The following is a 22,399-nucleotide window of genomic DNA, read 5'->3' on the forward strand; positions in this document are numbered from 1 at the left end:
TGTGTACGCCCTGTACACCTGGACCAAGCTCTTACATGGCTACCCTCTCTGGTCCTACACCTGCACGCTAGGGAATAGGGAAAGCCTGCATGTGTACAGAGGTGTCAGACAGAACAGCCCTGGGTTTCCCTCGCCTCTTTCACACCTTCCTCCCTACAGCTTTTCCCGCCCCGGGAACCCCAGCGCTCGATCCCTGCCTCCCTCACTTCCGGGTGCGCGCATTCTGCGGTCCTATGTGACGTCACTGTCAGGGCCGCGCACGCACCGCCCCCTCTGCGCCTGACTGACGAGACGTGACCGAGCCGGACCGAGCGGCACCGGGGAGAGGTGAGAGAACCGGCTGCGTAGGCGTGGAGCCGCGTCCTGCAGCTGGGGAAACTACCGGGGAGGGCGGAAGGTGGCGGCATACAGACCGCTCGGTGATGAAGGAAGGATGAGGAGGGGAGGGGGTGGGGCGGCTAAATATAGGCTTCGTCCATAATCTCCATTGATTTGCATCAGTGTGTATATGTCTCCGGCCGTACGTGTGCGCGCAGGCCCGGCGTCCATCCTCCAGCTGTGTGTGTCATATGTGGCTCTAATCTCCACCTCGGGGAGCCGTCTGTCCTGGGGGCTGTAGCAGTTCTGCGTGGCTAATATGGGGTTAACACTCAGCACTTGTGAAAACCGCTTATGGGCCATGTTCACACCAGCAGATTTGTTGCTGTAAATCTCTGCAGCCGATGCATTGATTTCTGCAAGCCCTCTTCAGATGAGAGGGCAGGCATTTCTGCTGCGTGTGAACATAGCCTTACACATTGCGGTTTTATTACACGACCAAACCTGACCTGTGATCATCATCTGTTTCACCTCTGAGAATTGCTTGACATTTAGGGCTTGTTCACACGAATGTGCCGTATTTTGCAGATCCGCAAAACACGGATGCCGCCGCTGTGCTTTCCGCAATTTATGGAAAGGACGGCCCTTTATAGAAATGCCTATTCTTGTCTGCAAAATGGACAAGAATAGGACCAGACTCATCATTTTTGCGGGAGCAACAGATGCGGATAGCACACGGAGTGCTGTCCGCATCTTTTGCGGCCCCGTTGAAGTGAATGGGTCTGCACCCGAGCCGCAAAAAATGCGGCTCGGACACAACAAAACCACGGTCGGGTGAATGAGCCCTTACTTGTACACTGGCTTATGTACCAACCCAATGGCGCCATTTAAGGCTTCTTTCACACTCGCGTTTTGGCCGGATCCGTTATAGATCTGCAAAAAATGGTTCCTTTACAATAATACAACCGCATGCATCCATCATGAACAGATCCGTTTGTATTATCTTTAACATAGCCAAGACGGATCCGTCATGAACACCATTGAAAGTCAATGAGGACGGATCCGTTTTCTATTGTGCCAGTGAAAACGGATCCGTCCCCATTGACTTACATTATGTGCCAGGACGGATCCGTTTGGCTCAGTTTCATCAAGCGGACAACAAAACGCGCTAGTCAGCGTTTTGTTGTCCGCCTTCAAAGCGGAATGGAGACAGAACGGCGGCAAACTGATGTATTCTGAGTGGATCCTTTTCCATTCAGAATGTATTAGGGCAAAACTGATCCGTTTTGGACCGCTTGTGAGAGCCCATGACGGATCTCACAAACGGAAAGCCAAAAAGCGAGGGTGAAAGTAGCCTAAGGCCTCTTTCACACTTGCGTTGTCCGGATCCGGCGTGTACTCCACTTGCCGGAATTACACGCCGGATCCGGAAAAACGCAAGTGTACTGAAAGCATTTGAAGACGGATCCGTCTTCAAAATGCTTTCAGTGTTACTATGGCACCCAGGACGCTATTAAAGTCCTGGTTGCCATAGTAGTAGGGGGGAGCGGTATACTTACCATCCGTGCGGCTCCCGGGGCGCTCCAGAATGACGTCAGAGCGCCCCGGGCGCATGGATGACGTGTACATGCGATCACGTGATCCATGCGCTTGGGGCGCCCTGACGTCACTCTGGAGCGCACGGATGGTAAGTATGCTGCTCCCCGCTCCCCACTACACTTTACCATGGCTGCCAGGACTTTAGCGTCCCGGCAGCCATGGTAACCATTGAGAAAAAGCTAAACGTCGCATCCGGCAATGCGCCGAAACGACGTTTAGCTTAAGGCCGGATCAATGCCTTTCAATGGGCATTCATTCCGGATCCGGCCTTGCGGCAAGTGTTCCGGATTTTTGGCCGGAGCAAAAAGCGCAGCATGCTGCGCTATTTGCTGCGGCCAAAAAACGTTCCGTTCCGGAACGGAAGACATCCTGATGCATCCTGAAGGACGGACTGTCCATTCAGAATGCATTAGGAAAATCCTGATCAGTATTCTTCCGGCATAGAGCCCCGACGACGGAACTCTATGCCGGAAGACTATAACGCAGGTGTGAAAGAGCCCTAAGGCGGGTTTACACGTCCCGATGTTAGACGATTGGGGGGAAGGAAGTGTTTCTTCCCGACAGTCGGCTGCTTGTTCAGTGGAGGTGAAGCGCAGTGTTTACATGGAGAGATCACCTCCACAGTATGAGGATGATGGATCTCTTTCGCAATCCCTTGTCCCCATACACTTACATTGTTTCTGGGCATCAGATCGCTGTTTAAACCGCGCGGTGATCGGTGATGCCTGCACGAGCGACGGGATCACCCATCGAATGAGCGTTTAATTAGAGCCCGTACAGTATTTGACTGCAGCGCAACCTCGCCATATAGTCGTACCCTAACAGTAAGTACCAGATAATTCTGATGCTGCAGCTTGTATGGACATGATGTGCTCTGCCGCGTTCATATATATTAAAGGGGTTTTCAGAGTGTTTACAATGGATAACTGATCCTCAGTATAGGACAGGTCATCAGTATCTGATCGGTGGGGTTCCCGGTACCCCCGCCCCGCTGAACAGCTGTTTGTGGCTTCTCCCTAGGCCTGTGCTGCTCAGTACCATTCAAGTGAATGAGGCTGAGCTGCAGTACCAAGCTCAGCCACTATCCAGTAGGCGGCGCTGTGCCTGTAAGCTGCAGCGCTCACCGGGACACTGCGGCCTCTTCAAACAGCTGATTGACGGTGGGTGCTGGGCGTCAGACCCCCACCTGTCACATATTGATGACCTATCCCGAGGATGGTTCATTAGTATTAAACACTTGGACAAACCCTTTAAGATGAAGGGTAGAAGCTTCTTTTGTCCTGTTTTGGCTATTAGATGTACAGATGATAGGGAGGAGTGACATTATGATAATCCGAATCCCCTGAAATTTGTAACTATCGGATGTCATACCTGTACAGTATACTCATGGATGGCTGGATGTGTATTCTGGTCACGCTCCTGGTTTTGAGGCTGACCATAAGGGGCATCATATATGTTTTTCGGGGCCCATATATGGCGGCACATGTGTAGATAACACCTGTGAGCTCATTGCCAGGATCAGCTATTATTGCAGGCAGAAGCAATATGGCTGCAGGGGAAAATGAATCCTTACTCAGGAAATCAATGGGCCCTCCGTGTGATGCTCAGACACGGAGTGCTAGATAACACTGTGTGCCCTAACGGGGTGTTTTAAAGGGGCACCAAACCTGCAGTGTATCTTTCTCTCAGTTTGATGTTCAATTGAATATAATTTGTCGACTGTTTATCAGTTTGACTATTTTATCTTAAAGGGGTAGTTCAAGAATTGCGACTTATCACTTATCCGTGGGATAGGTGATGATCGTCTGACTGCTGGGACTCCACCGATCATGTAAATAGGTCCCATGTCCCCTGTTGCGTGAAGCATGCGTGCTGCCGCTTCATTCAAAGTCCAGGGGATTGCCAAAGATAGCCCAATACTGCCTTAAAGGGGTTATCCAAGACGTAGAGACCTCAGAGAGTGGCGGGGTTCATGCTTAGCTGCTTCCGGCTCCATTGATCCCCAGCTGTCTCTCCATTGGCATTGATGTAATGTTGACAGAAGCCACGCGACCACTGCAGCCACTGGCCACACGGATGACCGGTACCAGATTCATCCAGTGCTTGGCTGCAATGGCCACCTGGTGCCCATCATGGATGCTGATGCTAGAGCATCGTGAAGATTCAGAGACGGCCGGGGGGCAATAGAGCCGAAGCCCAGCGGCGCGGGCCAGGAAAGAATGACCCCCTCCCCCCCCCCCCCCCCAACTCAGGTCTGCGATTCTCTGAGGGCCTTTTAATTCTTGGAGAACACAAGCATTATGATACTGTACTGTAACCATGGAGACGCATTGTTCTGTGATGGATGTATTGGAGTAGTAAAAAAAACAAAAACGATTTCAACCCTTTAAATATTACACATCTAGGAGGAAATGCTGAGGGCATGCTGGGAGTTTTTTTTTTTTTTTAATTTTAGTTGGAGATCACCGCTACAGGTTATTAAGAAGAGGGAGTGGGTTTGGTTGTAGTCTGTAACTATGGGAACACATAGGTCTGCATAGGAGTGGGTGATCTGTTATAAGGATTAGTTGCTTTTGCATTGGAGAAATAAAATTGGTTGCAAAAGTAAACACACCCTTTAAATATTACACCTCTACAGGTGAAACTCGAAAAATTAGAATATTGTGCAAAATTCATTTATTTCAGTAATGCAACTTAGGCTACTTTCACACTAGCGTTCGATCGGATCCGTTCTGAACGGATCCGATCATAATAATGCAGACGGAGGCTCCGTTCAGAACGGATCCGTCTGCATTATATTGGCATATAAAAGCTAAGTGTGAAAATAGCCTCGGACGGATCCGTCCAGACTTTCAATGTAAAGTCAATGGGGGACGGATCCGCTTGAAGATTGAGCCATATTGTGGCATCTTCAAACGGATCCGTCCCCATTGACTTACATTGTAAGTCTGGACGGATCCGCACGCCTCCGCACGGCCAGGCGGACACCCGAACGCTGCAAGCAGCGTTCAGCTATCCGCCTGGCCGTGCGGAGGCGAGCGGAGCGGAGGCTGAACGCCGCCAGACTGATGCAGTCTGAGCGGATCCGCTCCATTCAGACTGCATCAGGGCTGGACGGAAGTGTTCGGGTCCGCTCGTGAGCCCCTTCAAACGGAGCTCACGAGCGGACAGCCGAACGCTAGTGTGAAAGTAGCCTTAAAAGGTGAAAATAACATATGAGAGAGACTCATTACATACAAAGCAAGATATTTCAGGCCTTTATTTGTTATAATTAATTTGGATGATTACGGCTCACAGCTTATGAAACCCCAAAGTCACAATCTCAGGTCCCCTTTGCTCAGGGGGTTTGGATTAATTAGCTGACTAGAGTGCGACACTTTGGGCCTAGAATATTGAACCTTTTCGCAATATTCTAATTTTAAGTTGCATTACTGAAATAAATGGACTTTTGCACAATATTCTAATTTTGGAGTTTCACCTGTATGTGCTGATCTCACTGGGTAATGCTCAGTTGTGTATTTTTCACCAATGTAAGTGTTGGAGTTGGTGAGATTCACATTTTAGCAATGACGGGAGGGGGTTCTGCCGAGGATTTAATTAAGTGCACATCACACTGTTTTGTAATAAGGCTCTGTTATCCGATCTAGCAGACATCCAGCGCTGCTGAGCTCAATATCTGAAGACCGTATGTGGTACAGGCAGGTCCACCTCCTCCAGATACTGCCTATTGGAAATGGGTCCCTTTGCAGAAAGTGACATCATAGTGATGTCTAGTGACTTCCTGTGACTTTATGATGTCATATGGAATTTATATTAGAGATGTTAGGTCTGGTTCTCACTTCTCAGTGAAGCCCTGTATACTTCTGATCATACCCTAATCTTATTATCGAGCTCCAAGCCTGTGTCGCAGAGGACCAGATATGGGAAAAGATCCTGACATTCTGGTGCAGGGACCAGTGCTAATCCCAGTGGCCAGATTCTTCCTATTAGGTGGCCAGATTTACCTTGTCAGTTTTTTCTATTAACTGTAACGTCCCGACTGTTACGCTGTATTGTAAGTGCAGGACTGAGGGGTGGAGCGCAGCACAGGAATTCTCTCTTTCCTAGCCCCCAGTTCATGTAGTACCTGCTCTCTGATGCTCCAGTCCAGTGCTCTGGTTATGTTTGGTGATCTACTGGTCCTGGTCTGTTTACTTCCAGATGGGGTCACATGACTGGCCTCAGCAGTGAAATGCCCCCCAAGCAGCACATCACAGCTGGGTGACATGCCACTTGGGAACATGTCACCCCTGAGGCCAGTCATTGGTTGCAGCGGTGCACATGACCCTATCCGTACCATGGCTGAAAGGTTGCCAGATAGAGACAGGGCACTAGACTGGAGGATGCAAAGATCCCAATACAGCAAAGGTATGATTTTTTTTATTTTATTAGGTTCCACACGCTGTGGGAGCTAGGTACTAACAGTGCAAAATCCTGGATAACCCCTTTAAGGCCATTTTACACAGGCCAAGAAATTACTGGGAAGGAACGTTCCATGTGTAAATGTGTCACCGATCACTCGTACATCAGGTGATCACGTTTTTAAAGGGTTATTCCCATCTCATGCATTGGTGGCCAGAGGTGGAACCCACACCTTTAGGCCTCTTGCACAATAACTTTTCTTTTTTTCGTTTACATTCAGTTTTTTGCGTTCCGTTTTACGGAACTAATCAATTCAATGGATCCGCAAAAAAAGGAAGGTATTTCGGTTCCGTTCAAATATAGAACATGTCCTATTATTGCCCGCAAATCAAGTCAATGGTTCCTCAAAAAAAAACGGAATGCATCCGTATGTCTTCCGTATCTGTTCCGTTTTTGCTGAGCCATCTATTTACAATTTTATGCCCAGCCCAATTTTTTTATGTACTTACTGTTTAAACACTATTTTATGTTTCCGTTTCCATTTGCGATCCGTAAAAAACGGATCACGTACAGAAACCAAACGGAAACGCTACTGAAACAAAAAAAAAAAGGAAAAACGGATCTGTTTAAAACGGACCTCAAAACCATACGGTTGTGTGCAGGAGGCCTCAAATTGAAGGAGAGCTCACTGCGGGAGCCACCCTCCATTCACTACTATGGGAGTTCCAAAAATAGCCGAGCACCGAATCCACTATTCGGCAGACCCATAGTGGTGAATGAAGCGGTGGCCCTGTATGCACACTGCGCTCTCCATTCGCTTCTATGGGACTTCTGAAAATAGCCGAGCGCATCTGCTTGGCTGTTTTCAGAACTCTTATAGAAGAAAATCCGGATTTGGAGATGTTGGGACCCTTACCTATCTGACATGAGATGGAAATAACCATTTAAAGGGAACCTGTCACCGGGATTTTGTGTATAGAGCTGAGGACATGGGTTTCTAGATGGCCGCTAGCACATCCGCAATACCCAGTCCCCATAGCTCTGTGTGCTATTATTGTGGGGAAAAAAACAGATTTGATCCATATGCAAATTACCCTGAGATGTGTCCTGTCCCTGAGATGAATCCAGCGTGAAGGAGCGCAGCACCGCCCCGCATCCTCAGAATCTCCTCCTTGCTCCCCGACGTCAGACAGCCAGAGTGCCGTAATCTTGCGATGCGTGGGCTAGCGCATGCGCTGTTCCTTCCCTGAGGCTGATGCCAGCACAGGAAAGGAACACTAGCTCGCGCATCACGAGATTACGGCGCTCTGGCTGTCTGATGTCGGGGAGCAAGGAGGAGATTCTGAGGATGCGGGGCGGTGCTGGACTCATCTAAGGGACAGGACACATCTCAGGGTAATTTGCATATGGATCAAATCGTTTCCCCCCCCCCCCCCCCAATAAAAGCACACAGAGCTATAGGGACTGGGTATTGCGGATGTGCTAGCGGTCATCTAGCAACCCATTCCCTCAGCTCTATACGTCAAATCCCAGTGACAGGTTGCCTTTAATGCAACACCAGAAATCATTGATTGCCCTCTGTAAATAGGGATCTGAGGCCTCGTGCACACAAGCGTATTTTCATTCCATGTTCTTTCTGGGGTTTTTTGGACCGTATACGGAACTATTCATTTCAATGGGTGCTCAAAAAAAACCTGAAGGTACTCTGTGTGCATCCCATTTCTGTATGTCCATATTTCCGTTCCGCCAAAAAAATAGAACATGTCCTATTATTGTCCGCATTACGGACAAGAATAGGACTGTTCTATTAGGGGCCAGCTGTTACGTTCCGCAAAAAAACAGAATGCACACTGATGTTATCCATATTTTTTGCAGACTGCAAAATACATACGGTCGTGTGCATTAGGCCTATGGGGACAAATGATCACAGTAGCGATCGCTCATTCCTATAAACAGGGAATGATTGCTGCATGTACATACAGCTCCCGGTAATTGCGTTGTCAGCTGGCCCGGGTAGACTGTCCTTTGGTTCCTTACACCAGTAACACAGGCTGGATGCTGGGCGTTATCCATCAGTGGCCACCATTATGGTGCACTCAGCTTTTCACAGACCTGAATGGCTCAGGATGCTTATAGGCCCTTGTTCCAGGGAATGAAGTAATAGAAGTGCATCTGAGATCAGTAAGCAGCGCCTCCTCCGTGGAATATTTCGGAAAGTATGATGGAAACCTGAGGTGGTAAAATGATTGTTTTCTAAGCAGCCTGAGTCAGCCACCGAGGTGTCTTCTCAGTGACTCATGTAGCTGTGGAATTAGTCCCCGATCCATAATCTCTGACATATATATTCTTGAAGACAAATCCAGTTCCTCAGAGCGAGGAATGTAAACCTGCAGGAAATGTCACCGTTATCATTCCTAAGCTTGATTTTCTTGTTTTTCTCTTTGGATGGTCAGTTTACAGAGCTGTCTCCACCTCTATCCTCTGCAATGCCTTTTCTGTATAGACCTGTACCCCGTATGCTGAGGTATATTCACAACATTATCCCTCACTGTTTCTCAGTGAAGGATAATGTTGCCCTTCATATGGCTGCAGCTTATTTCCAGAGGAAAACCCTGCTACGTGCAGATACCCTAACTGTGCATCATAGCCCTATATTCTCTCCACTACCTGCACAATATAGATCTGTACTATTTCCACCACCTGCACTGTATAGAAAAACCTGTGCATCTGCACTGTAGACTGGTACCCCGCCATCACCTGCACTGTGTGGATGTACTCTCCATGCTGTACATCCACACTACCTGTGCTGTGTAGACCTGTACCCTCTCCACCATCTGCCGTATGTAGACCTGCACCATTACTATATAGATCTATACCTTCGCCATCGCCTGCACTGTATAAGGCTACATTCACACAACTGTATGTGTTTTGCGACCACTCATACCGGCCGTGTGCATTCTCTCCATCACTTGCAATGTATAGACTTTTATCCTCTCCATATTCAGCGCTGTATAGACCTGTACCCTCTCCTGTGCTGTATAGCTCTGTATCCTAAGCCAGAGTGTGCTGTATAGACTTGGAACCTCTCCACCTTATGTACTCCTGTATCCTCTGCACTGCCTGCTCTGTAGAGACCTGTATCCTCTGCACTGCCTGCTTTGGAGAGACCTGTATCCTCTGCACTGCCTGCTTTGGAGAGACCTGTATCCTCTGCACTGCCTGCTTTGGAGAGACCTGTATCCTCTGCACTGCCTGCTTTGGAGAGACCTGTATCCTCTGCACTGCCTGCTTTGGAGAGACCTGTATCCTCTGCACTGCCTGCTTTGGAGAGACCTGTATCCTCTGCACTGCCTGCTCTGTAGAGACCTGTATTCTTTGAACTATACAGACCCTCATCATCCACGCTGCCTGCGGAGTATAGACCTCACTTGTCTGCCTCCCCTCCCCCCTCTCTGGTGTTGCCCATACATTGCTGCTGCTGCTGCTCCTCGTCTTACAACTCATTACCCAACCGTTTATCTGACCAAAAACCTAGACTGGAAAAAAGAAGAAGTTTGCTTATTGACACTTTCTGTTCCATCACATGGCTTACATTCGCCTTCCTCCCAACTCTTTCACCAACACACCAGCTAATGCGTCACCCCTGTGTTAACCCTGTCCTCACTGGAGAACAGCCTGATAAATGGGACCTGTACTATTCCGTCCTCCGGCTCCTGACAGCCGTTCACTGAGGCGTAGCTCCTGGGCAGTGGAAATCCAGCTCGACGCTCGCTTTGGCCAGTCCAGCCCTTCAGGCAGTGTGGCAACACTGACAGATATTGGCAGGAGGGAAATTCATCCCATGCTCCTGCCAGCAGCTGTGCAATAAAAACTAGCCAACCAGATAGCTGCCCTGTATTATATCCACAGGATTTTAATAGACGGCTGAAAATATTGATCCCCCTCTTCATTTGGTTTGATCATGTTTACAGATCCAGCTACCATTAGATCTACTATTGTATGTTGAAGACCTTTACAGATGACAACTGTAGCTAAGGAATGGACTAAGGGTGCGCTCGCATGCCTCCGCTCGGAGTCCGCAATACAGGCACAGTGGCCATATGGTCGTGTGAATGAGGCCTAAAAGTGATGCGCTACAGGTTCAGGGTATATGTATGTCTGACAGACAGAAAATCTGCGGTGCAATACGGTATTAAAAATCTTAACTACATGGTGCAGGATTAACCTGCGGTGGATTTTGAAATCTGCAGCATGCCAATGATTTGTGTGGAATTTCAGTGCAGATTTCACCCTTTTATAATGCAAATGAGTGAGATCTGGGGCAAATCTATAAGTAGCACATGTGGATTTTGGTACCGGAATGCGACAAAAATCTGCCTATACTACACTGCCATGTACCCCTGTAGTCTGCAAATTTTTAAATCCCAAATCTTTTTAGGCTGGTGACTTCCATGTATCACACAAGCCACAGCACAAAGCATGATCTGTCTGACAGATACCGACGGCCCCATCAATGGCGTCTGTTGAAGTCCTGTTTTATAGCAACAGCGTGCATCGCAGTTACTCCAGTAAAAAATGTCAGAATTGCCGTCGGAGGCTCCAAACGCTGCCTCTGATGTGAACAGATCCTTACCCTTTTTTTTCATTTTTAGCCAGTACAGTACAGATGGAGGTTCTCCTGTGTTGACCTGGAAATTATCAGCAAATTGTTTAAGGCTACATCTCTGGTGAACATTTCCGGCAGAGAACAGCCTGCCAGCATCAACAGATCACCGCTGGATTAAATTACAATCAAAAGGGATCCAGCGGTGATCTGTTGAATCTGGCAATGCCAAATCTGGTGAACGCTGGCAGGCTGTTCTCTGCTGGAACAGTCTGCCGGAAACGTTCACCAGTGGTGCTTTTTGGCATAAATGCTGGGTTTCGACCGGACAAATACCGCTGAATGCATGGGTTTTTGGTCTGGCCGGCCGCCGCCATTTGTGCTGGATCAGGCAACCGGATAGTCTTGCCACAGATGTGAACGTGGCCTTAGCCAGGCCAGCCATGCAGCTTTGTTCTTGCTGTCAAACAGTAGAACCCTGGCAGAGCCCATTATATGTCGGAGGGGTGTCCATTGGGTGCTATTTGGATTTGTTGTCCGTTGTTATGAAGGAAGCTATGATTCAAATGTGGACATAGCTTTACCAGCAGAGAAGTGCCTAGACTGGATACATTGTAACAGAGAAGTATTAGGTCAGGGTTGTTTTATAGCCATTGAATTAGGGCTGCAGCTAACGATTATTTGAATAATCGATTAGTTGCCGATTAATTTCTACGATTAATCGGGAAAAACGACAAAATTACAAAACAGAGAGGTTTATATGATCTTACTTGAAAAATGATGTTCAAAGGCCATATTAAAACAAATTGTGGACGACACTATTATGGGGGATCTGTGGACGACACTATTATGGGGGATCTGTGGATGACACTATTATGGGGGATCTGTGGATGACACTATTATGGGGGATCTGTGGATGACACTATTATGGGGGATCTGTGGACGACACTATTATGGGGGATCTGTGGACGACACTATTATGGGGGATCTGTGGACGACACTATTATGGGGGATCTGTGGACGACACTATTATGGGGGATCTGTGGACGACACTATTATGGGGGATCTGTGGACGACACTATTATGGGGGATCTGTGGACGACACTATTATGGGGGATCTGTGGACGACACTATTATGGGGGATCTGTGGACGACACTATTATGGGGGATCTGTGGACGACACTATTATGGGGGATCTGTGGACGACACTATTATGGGGGATCTGTGGACGACACTATTATGGGGGATCTGTGGACGACACTATTATGGGGGATCTGTGGACGACACTATTATGGGGGATCTGTGGACGACACTATTATGGGGGATCTGTGGACGACACTATTATGGGGGATCTGTGGACGACACTATTATGGGGGATCTGTGGACGACACTATTATGGGGGATCTGTGGACGACACTATTATGGGGGATCTGTGGACGACACTATTATGGGGGATCTGTGGACGACACTATTATGGGGGATCTGTGGACGACACTATTATGGGGGATCTGTGGACGACACTATTATGGGGGATCTGTGGACGACACTATTATGGGGGATCTGTGGACGACACTATTATGGGGGATCTGTGGACGACACTATTATGGGGGATCTGTGGACGACACTATTATGGGGGATCTGTGGACGACACTATTATGGGGGATCTGTGGACGACACTATTATGGGGGATCTGTGGACGACACTATTATGGGGGATCTGTGGACGACACTATTATGGGGGATCTGTGGACGACACTATTATGGGGGATCTGTGGACGACACTATTATGGGGGATCTGTGGACGACACTATTATGGGGGATCTGTGGACGGCCGTAGTTATGGAGAGGGGGATCTGTGGACGGCGTAGTTATGGAGAGGGGGATCTGTGGACGGCGTAGTTATGGAGAGGGGGATCTGTGGACGGCGTAGTTATGGAGAGGGGGATCTGTGGGCGGCGCAGTTATGGAGAGGGGGATCTGTGGGCGGCGCAGTTATGGAGAGGGGGATCTGTGGGCGGCGCAGTTATGGAGAGGGGGATCTGTGGGTGGCACTGTTAAGGAGAGGGGGATATGTGCACTGTTATGGGCATAACAGTGCACAGATCCCTTTCCTCATAACAGTGCACAGAACCCCCCTCCTCCCCATAGCAGTGCTATACACAGACCCCCCTCCCCATAGCAGTGCCATAGACAGATCCTCCCCCCTCCCCATAACAGCCCCGGCCCCGATGCTTATAAGTCGGACTAATCACTGCATCTTTATTTTACCTTTTTACAATGACGCTCCTGTAACAGCCAGGCAGAGCGGACGCCGGCGTAACGTCACTCACTCACGTGACGCACCCACTTCATGAATGAAGGAGGCGGAGCAGGCGTGTCACGTGAGTGAGTGACGTTACGCCGCCGTCCGCTCTGCCTGGCTGTTACAGGAGCGTCATTGTAAAAAGGTAAAATAAAGATGCAGTGCCCGCCCGCCCGCATAGCAACGAATCGGCGATTATTCGATAACTGGATTCGTCGACAACGAATCCAGTTATCGAATATAATCGATTACATCGATTAATCGTTGCAGCCCTACATTGAATATATAAGAACATTCTCATGCACTGATGGTGAAATATAGAAAACGATTGGGAATTGAAAACAGTGGCCACGTTCAGTCTAAGGGCTCATTCAGATGGCTGTATGCTGTCCGCAAAAATGCGGATACGTTTTTTTGCAGATTAGATGCTGTCCCATTCACGTCTATGGGGCACTTTTCTTCCATTACACGGCTCAGCAAAAAAATGAAACCTGTCCTATACTTTTTAGTGAAAATCAAGACATGGCCCTATTGAAGTCTATGGATCAGCAAAAAAAACGGATTACAATCCTTTTTTTTTTTTTTTTTTTTGCGGAACTGTCCGCAGGTTTTTGCGGACAGCATACGCCCTTCTGAATGAGCCCTAAGTACAATAAAAAGGGGAAAAAATGCAGAATCAAAGGGCAAACTAGTTATGGCGGTTCTATTATGATCATAAAGTATGGAAGGTTTAGTGTCGTAGTTTGCTGGGTTAATGAATATGTCTGTTGGGTTACAAGGCTAATCCCTGCTATAGGTAACCCATTCTGCACTTTCACTCTGGTATGTTATTGTGCCGTTATTATTTAAAGGGGTTATCCAACCTTTACTAAATGATGGCCTAGCCTCAGGTTAGGCCATCACTAGCCACAGTGGGGATGCAGGATGTCGGACCCCTGTGCACCACCCTCCTTATTCCTACACCCGAACAGCTGATCGTCAGGGGTCCGACATCCTGCATCCCCACTGATTGGCTAGTGATGATCTAACCTGAGGCTAGGCCATCATTTAGTAAAGCACCTCCATCACTTTGCGGGCTCCGTTCTAAAGATATGTGCGGGCCCCAGAGGTGGGACGCTCACCTATCCGACATTGGGGTCATATCCTAGCTGTCTGAGGTGAGACAACCCCATTTAAGGCTAGTTTCACACTACAGCTAAAATCTTCTGGCCTGTTGAAGTTCATTGTATCCGTCACAGCGGTATCGGTGCCGTATCCGGTCAGACAAAAACTGGTGCTTGCAGCAGTTTTTATCTGGCGGATCTCTGGCACTAATTTCAGAAACAGGACCCATTATAGTCAATGGGCTCCAGCGGGGAGAGGTAGTATCTGGCATTGCCGTATACAATGAAACTGCCGGAAGATTTTCCTGCTAGTGTGAAACGACAGCAAGTGCAGAAACCTTCCTACTTTCTCCCATGCATCTAGTGCATAATATCTTAACTTCTGTTTTAGCATCAGTCCAGCTCTATCAGTAGACCGTTCTGTTAAGGGGTTAATGGCCTCACTTTGGCACCCTTCTCCCATAGGAGGGTGATTGCCCAAATGTGACTGGTCAACATGGAAATTGATTTTTATTGGGTGGAGGGCTGCTGCTGCATCATAAGTTCACATTAGCTGATCTCAGCCGACGTGCCCCTCTTCTGTTGTTCTACCCCCTGAAGGTTCTCCGCACTGGATATAGGTGACATAAGGTAGTGGTCATTCAGCACGTCTTGTAGAAATTGCAACACCAAAAAAAAAAAAAAAGTGTGGAATTATGAAAATCACAGGATTGATAGACATGTTAACCATATGAAAAGTATGAAAAAATGGAAACAAAATATTTGAAACACCTCAGTTTATTCAGTATTGAATATGAGAGTCACGTGTAGTAATAAAGACACTTGCACACCTTGGCATCCTATCAACAAGGTCATTAATGGTTGTCTGCCACTTTGAATGCACTTCGGAAATCATCAAGATCCACTGCTGGCAGCTCCCTTCACAATGGCCAACCAATGACATCCCACATGTGCTTGATAGGAGACAAATCCGGAGATGCTTCAGGCCATGGTGGCACGCTTGGGCCATGCAGGCTGCTCACAGTAGTGCACGCAACATGCAGCCTGGTGTTGTCCTGACCTGATTAAAAAAAAATGTCTCTTGTAACGTCGAGCTGTTAGTATAGTCTAGAGTCTGGTTAGTGTACATTATGCCACCCCACACCATAATCCTGGGAGTAGGACAGGGGTGACATTCCCTTGTGAAGGCCTCTACATGTGTTGCCCACATGGCCTCCAGACTAATCTCTGTCTATCATTGCATCTGAGACACAAGTGGGACTCCTGTGCACCTTGATAGCCTTTAAGTCTAGTGTTGTTCAAACACCTTCTTCAGGTTTTTATAGACACTGTTTGCCACCCTAGGATTGGGAAGTGATGTCAAATTTCATTTGCAGTATAGAATGGATCATTAAGAGCATTCTTCCAACCAGATGATCCATCTGTGCAGAGGTTCACCTTTGTGCACCTCTTGCTGTCATTCCAGTTTGTTTTTGTTCTGCCAACCACCAGGACACGTAACGTTGAACATTACTGATATGTCGGCCTAGGCTCATAGCAATCTCCCATAGAGATAAACCAAGATCTCTCAGTTCAATGATTCCATTCCTCTCAGTTCGTGATAACTGGCCTGTCAATGAACAGGAGACATCACACAATTATCCTGATTTGATCCGACTTTTGAGGTTTCATGTGGCTAAAAAAAACGTTGCTTTCCCTCTGGCTTTTATGCCCCTCACACATGCCACAGATTGGAGCTAGGTGCTTGAAAATGTGATCATTAGTGACACCTTGTACTACCTAGATTTGTATAACCCTATGGCTTGCCATTCTTGGTGTTGGAATGTCTTTTTGACCATGTGGAGCTGTCAAGGAACGAACCTGAGCAGTGGATAAGGAGCTATCTCAAACAGCTCCTGGATCTTGGCTTCCTTGACCACTGTATATATGACAACAAAAAGCCAGGCACAATTAATGCAGCTGTGCTGTGTTAAAAACCATCAAACAGCATCTCATAGCTCAGCTTCTTGGGGGGGGGGGGGGGGGGCTGGGATATTGGGATTAACTGCAGTAGGTTTTGAGCTGAGTAGACTTGCAAGACCCCCATTGCAAAGTGGTTTTCCACCAGGTGTTGCTTGTTACACAATTACCGTCTCGCTGATCATGCTGCACAACATGAATCTGTACTCAGTAGGTGAGGATTGGTTATTGTTTGCTACTGTCTGAGATCTGATCCCAGAGACAATGGATTGGAAAGTTTCTATAATAAACCTTACAGACAAATGCATTTTGTCAGCACTGCTGGTCCTGGTAATGGGGAGGTTTGTATTCACCGATGTCTGATGGCTTATTATTAGGGATGAGCGAACTCGAACTGTATAGTTCGGGTTCGTACCGAATTTTGGGGTGTCCGTGACACGGACCCGAACCCGGACATTTTCGTAAAAGTCCGGGTTCGGGTTCGGTGTTCGTCGCTTTCTTCGCGCTTTTGTGACGCTTTCTTGGCGCTTTTTGAAAGGCTGCAAAGCAGCCAATCAACAAGCGTCATACTACTTGCCCCAAGAGGCCATCACAGCCATGCCTACTATTGGCATGGCTGTGATTGGCCAGAGCACCATGTGACCCAGCCTCTATTTAAGCTGGAGTCACATAGCGCCGCCCGTCACTCTGCTCTGATTAGCGTAGGGAGAGGTTGCGGCTGCGACAGTAGGGCGAGATTAGGCAGATTAACTCCTCCAAAGGACTTGATTAACTGATCGATCTGCAGCTGTGGATCATTGAGCTGCTGATCCTCAATTGCTCACTGTTTTTAGGCTGCACAGACCGTTTGTCAGTCTCATTTTTCTGGGGTGATCGGCGGCCATTTTGTGTCTTGTGGTGCGCCAGCACAAGCTGCGACCAAGTGCATTTAACCCTCAATGGTGTGGTTGTTTTTTGGCTAAAGCCTACATCAGGGTGAAGCTGTGACACCAAGTGCATTTAACCAGCAATAGTCTGTTCATTTTTTGGCCATATACAAAATCAGGGGCAAGCTGCGCCTGTCACCAAGTGCATTTAACCCTCAATGGTGTGGTTGTTTTTTGGCTAAAGCCTACATCAGGGTGAAGCTGTCACACCAAGTGCATTTAACCAGCAATAGTCTGTTCATTTTTTGGCCATATACAAAATCAGGGGCAAGCTGCGCCTGTCACCAAGTGCATTTAACCCTCAATGGTGTGGTTGTTTTTTGGCTAAAGCCTACATCAGGGTGAAGCTGTCACACCAAGTGCATTTAACCAGCAATAGTCTGTTCATTTTTTGGCCATATACAAAATCAGGGGCAAGCTGCGCCTGTCACCAAGTGCATTTAACCCTCAATGGTGTGGTTGTTTTTTGGCTAAAGCCTACATCAGGGTGAAGCTGTCACACCAAGTGCATTTAACCAGCAATAGTCTGTTCATTTTTTGGCCATATCCCAGTCTAATTCTGTCACTAAATCCATACCGGTCACCCAGCGCCTAAATACTAGGCCTCAAATTTATATCCAGCTAAATCTGTCCCTAGTGCTGTAGCTGGGCGAGTTATTTAGTGTCCGTTCAAGCACATTTCTTGTTCTGGGTTGAAATACAATTCCCAATTTAGCAATTTCATAATTTAGTGGTTCCTGCTATATCAGAGCTCTTTGAAATCTATCCCAAAAAGGGTATATAATATTGAAGGTGCACATAGGGTCATTCAGAGTAACTTCACACACACCCGCTACTGTGTATTTCCAAGTCTAATTCTGTCACTAAATCCATACCGGTGACCCAGCGCCTAAATACTAGGCCTCAAATTTAATTCCCTCTAAATCTCTCGTTACCCACCGCTGTACTGTTGTTGCTGGGCAAGATATTTAGTGTCCGTCAAAGCACATTTTTTGTTCTGGGTTGAAGTACAATTCCCAATTTAGCAATTTCATAATTTAGTGGTTTCTGCTATATCAGAGCTATTTGAAATCTATCCCAAAAAGGGTATATAATATTGAAGGTGCACATAGGGTCATTCAGAATAACTTCACACACACCCGCTACTGTGTATTTCCAAGTCTAATTCTGTCACTAAACCCATACCTGTCACCCAGCGCCTAAATACTAGGCCTCAAATTTAAATCCCTCTAAATCTCTCGTTACCGTTGTCCTGTTGTAGCTGGGAAAGTTATTTAGTGCCCGTCAAAGCACATTTTTTGTTCTGGGTTGAAGTACAATTCCCAATTTAGCAATTTCATAATTTAGTGGTTCCTGCTATATCAGAGCTATTTGAAATCTATCCCAAAAAGGGTATATAATATTGAAGGTGCACATAGGGTCATTCAGAATAACTTCACACACACCCGCTACTGTGTATTTCCAAGTCTAATTCTGTCACTAAATCCATACCGGTGACCCAGCGCCTAAATACTAGGCCTCAAATTTAATTCCCTCTAAATCTCTCGTTACCCACCGGTGTACTGTTGTTGCTGGGCAAGATATTTAGTGTCCGTCAAAGCACATTTTTTGTTCTGGGTTGAAGTACAATTCCCAATTTAGCAATTTCATAATTTAGTGGTTTCTGCTATATCAGAGCTATTTGAAATCTATCCCAAAAAGGGTATATAATATTGAAGGTGCACATAGGGTCATTCAGAATAACTTCACACACACCCGCTACTGTGTATTTCCAAGTCTAATTCTGTCACTAAACCCATACCTGTCACCCAGCGCCTAAATACTAGGCCTCAAATTTAAATCCCTCTAAATCTCTCGTTACCGTTGTCCTGTTGTAGCTGGGAAAGTTATTTAGTGCCCGTCAAAGCACATTTTTTGTTCTGGGTTGAAGTACAATTCCCAATTTAGCAATTTCATAATTTAGTGGTTCCTGCTATATCAGAGCTATTTGAAATCTATCCCAAAAAGGGTATATAATATTGAAGGTGCACATAGGGTCATTCAGAATAACTTCACACACACCCGCTACTGTGTATTTCCAAGTCTAATTCTGTCACTAAATCCATACCGGTGACCCAGCGCCTAAATACTAGGCCTCAAATTTAATTCCCTCTAAATCTCTCGTTACCCACCGCTGTACTGTTGTTGCTGGGCAAGATATTTAGTGTCCGTCAAAGCACATTTTTTGTTCTGGGTTGAAGTACAATTCCCAATTTAGCAATTTCATAATTTAGTGGTTTCTGCTATATCAGAGCTATTTGAAATCTATCCCTAAAAGGGTATATAATATTGAAGGTGCACATAGGGTCATTCAGAATAACTTCACACACACCCGCTACTGTGTATTTCCAAGTCTAATTCTGTCACTAAACCCATACCTGTCACCCAGCGCCTAAATACTAGGCCTCAAATTTATATCCAGCTAAATCTGTCCCTAGTGCTGTAGCTGGGCGAGTTATTTAGTGTCCGTTCAAGCACATTTCTTGTTCTGGGTTGAAATACAATTCCCAATTTAGCAATTTCATAATTTAGTGGTTCCTGCTATATCAGAGCTCTTTGAAATCTATCCCAAAAAGGGTATATAATATTGAAGGTGCACATAGGGTCATTCAGAGTAACTTCACACACACCCGCTACTGTGTATTTCCAAGTCTAATTCTGTCACTAAATCCATACCGGTGACCCAGCGCCTAAATACTAGGCCTCAAATTTAATTCCCTCTAAATCTCTCGTTACCCACCGCTGTACTGTTGTTGCTGGGCAAGATATTTAGTGTCCGTCAAAGCACATTTTTTGTTCTGGGTTGAAGTACAATTCCCAATTTAGCAATTTCATAATTTAGTGGTTTCTGCTATATCAGAGCTATTTGAAATCTATCCCAAAAAGGGTATATAATATTGAAGGTGCACATAGGGTCATTCAGAATAACTTCACACACACCCGCTACTGTGTATTTCCAAGTCTAATTCTGTCACTAAACCCATACCTGTCACCCAGCGCCTAAATACTAGGCCTCAAATTTAAATCCCTCTAAATCTCTCGTTACCGTTGTCCTGTTGTAGCTGGGAAAGTTATTTAGTGCCCGTCAAAGCACATTTTTTGTTCTGGGTTGAAGTACAATTCCCAATTTAGCAATTTCATAATTTAGTGGTTCCTGCTATATCAGAGCTATTTGAAATCTATCCCAAAAAGGGTATATAATATTGAAGGTGCACATAGGGTCATTCAGAATAACTTCACACACACCCGCTACTGTGTATTTCCAAGTCTAATTCTGTCACTAAATCCATACCGGTGACCCAGCGCCTAAATACTAGGCCTCAAATTTAATTCCCTCTAAATCTCTCGTTACCCACCGGTGTACTGTTGTTGCTGGGCAAGATATTTAGTGTCCGTCAAAGCACATTTTTTGTTCTGGGTTGAAGTACAATTCCCAATTTAGCAATTTCATAATTTAGTGGTTTCTGCTATATCAGAGCTATTTGAAATCTATCCCTAAAAGGGTATATAATATTGAAGGTGCACATAGGGTCATTCAGAATAACTTCACACACACCCGCTACTGTGTATTTCCAAGTCTAATTCTGTCACTAAATCCATACCGGTGACCCAGCGCCTAAATACTAGGCCTCAAATTTAATTCCCTCTAAATCTCTCGTTACCCACCGTTGTACTGTTGTTGCTGGGCAAGATATTTAGTGTCCGTCAAAGCACATTTTTTGTTCTGGGTTGAAGTACAATTCCCAATTTAGCAATTTCATAATTTAGTGGTTTCTGCTATATCAGAGCTATTTGAAATCTATCCCTAAAAGGGTATATAATATTCAAGGTGCACATTGGGTCATTCAGAATAACTTCACACACACACGCTTCTGTGCATTTCCAAGTCTAATTCTGTCACTAAATCCATACCGGTCACCCAGCGCCTAAATACTAGGCCTCAAATTTATATCCCGCTGAATTTGAATACAATACATTGGGCCAAATAATATATTTGTTGTTGTGGTGAACCATAACAATGAGAAAAACATCTAGTAAGGGACGCGGACGTGGACATGGTCGTGGTGGTGTTAGTGGACCCTCTGGTGCTGGGAGAGGACGTGGCCGTTCTGCCACATCCACACGTCCTAGTGTACCAACTACTTCAGGTCCCAGTAGCCGCCAGAATTTACAGCGATATATGGTGGGGCCCAATGCCGTTCTAAGGATGGTAAGGCCTGAGCAGGTACAGGCATTAGTCAATTGGGTGGCCGACAGTGGATCCAGCACGTTCACATTATCTCCCACCCAGTCTTCTGCAGAAAGCGCACAGATGGCGCCTGAAAACCAACCCCATCAGTCTGTCACATCACCCCCATGCATACCAGGGAAACTGTCTCAGCCTCAAGTTATGCAGCAGTCTCTTATGCTGTTTGAAGACTCCGCTGGCAGGGTTTCCCAAGGGCATCCACCTAGCCCTTCCCCAGCGGTGAAAGACATAGAATGCACTGACGCACAACCACTTATGTTTCCTGATGATGAGGACATGGGAATACCACCTCAGCATGTCTCTGATGATGACGAAACACAGGTGCCAACTGCTGCGTCTTTCTGCAGTGTGCAGACTGAACAGGAGGTCAGGGATCAAGACTGGGTGGAAGACGATGCAGGGGACGATGAGGTCCTAGACCCCACATGGAATGAAGGTCGTGCCACTGACTTTCACAGTTCGGAGGAAGAGGCAGTGGTGAGACCGAGCCAACAGCGTAGCAAAAGAGGGAGCAGTGGGCAAAAGCAGAACACCCGCCGCCAAGAGACTCCGCCTGCTACTGACCGCCGCCATCTGGGACCGAGCACCCCAAAGGCAGCTTCAAGGAGTTCCCTGGCATGGCACTTCTTCAAACAATGTGCTGACGACAAGACCCGAGTGGTTTGCACGCTGTGCCATCAGAGCCTGAAGCGAGGCATTAACGTTCTGAACCTGAGCACAACCTGCATGACCAGGCACCTGCATGCAAAGCATGAACTGCAGTGGAGTAAACACCTTAAAACCAAGGAAGTCACTCAGGCTCCCCCTGCTACCTCTTCTGCTGCTGCCGCCTCGGCCTATTCTGCTGCTGCCGCCTCGGCCTCTTCCTCCGCCTCTGGAGGAACGTTGGCACCTGCCGCCC

General features: G+C 46.9%; 1 protein-coding gene across 2 annotated transcripts in view; it reads left to right on the forward strand.

The window, feature by feature from the left end:
* The first annotated feature begins 243 nt into the window (after nt 1-243).
* The window catches only part of DNAJC5 (DnaJ heat shock protein family (Hsp40) member C5), a 41,969-nt gene continuing 19,813 nt past the window's right edge, over nt 244-22,399 (forward strand). For both annotated transcript variants that reach the window (XM_044296621.1, XM_044296622.1), the window contains exon 1: nt 244-327. The gene's annotated coding sequence lies outside the window, so the exon portion shown is untranslated. The remainder of the gene's footprint in view (nt 328-22,399) is intronic.

Source organism: Bufo gargarizans, chromosome 6 (assembly GCF_014858855.1).
Source record: "Bufo gargarizans isolate SCDJY-AF-19 chromosome 6, ASM1485885v1, whole genome shotgun sequence".
NCBI classification, from domain to species: Eukaryota; Metazoa; Chordata; class Amphibia; order Anura; family Bufonidae; genus Bufo; species Bufo gargarizans.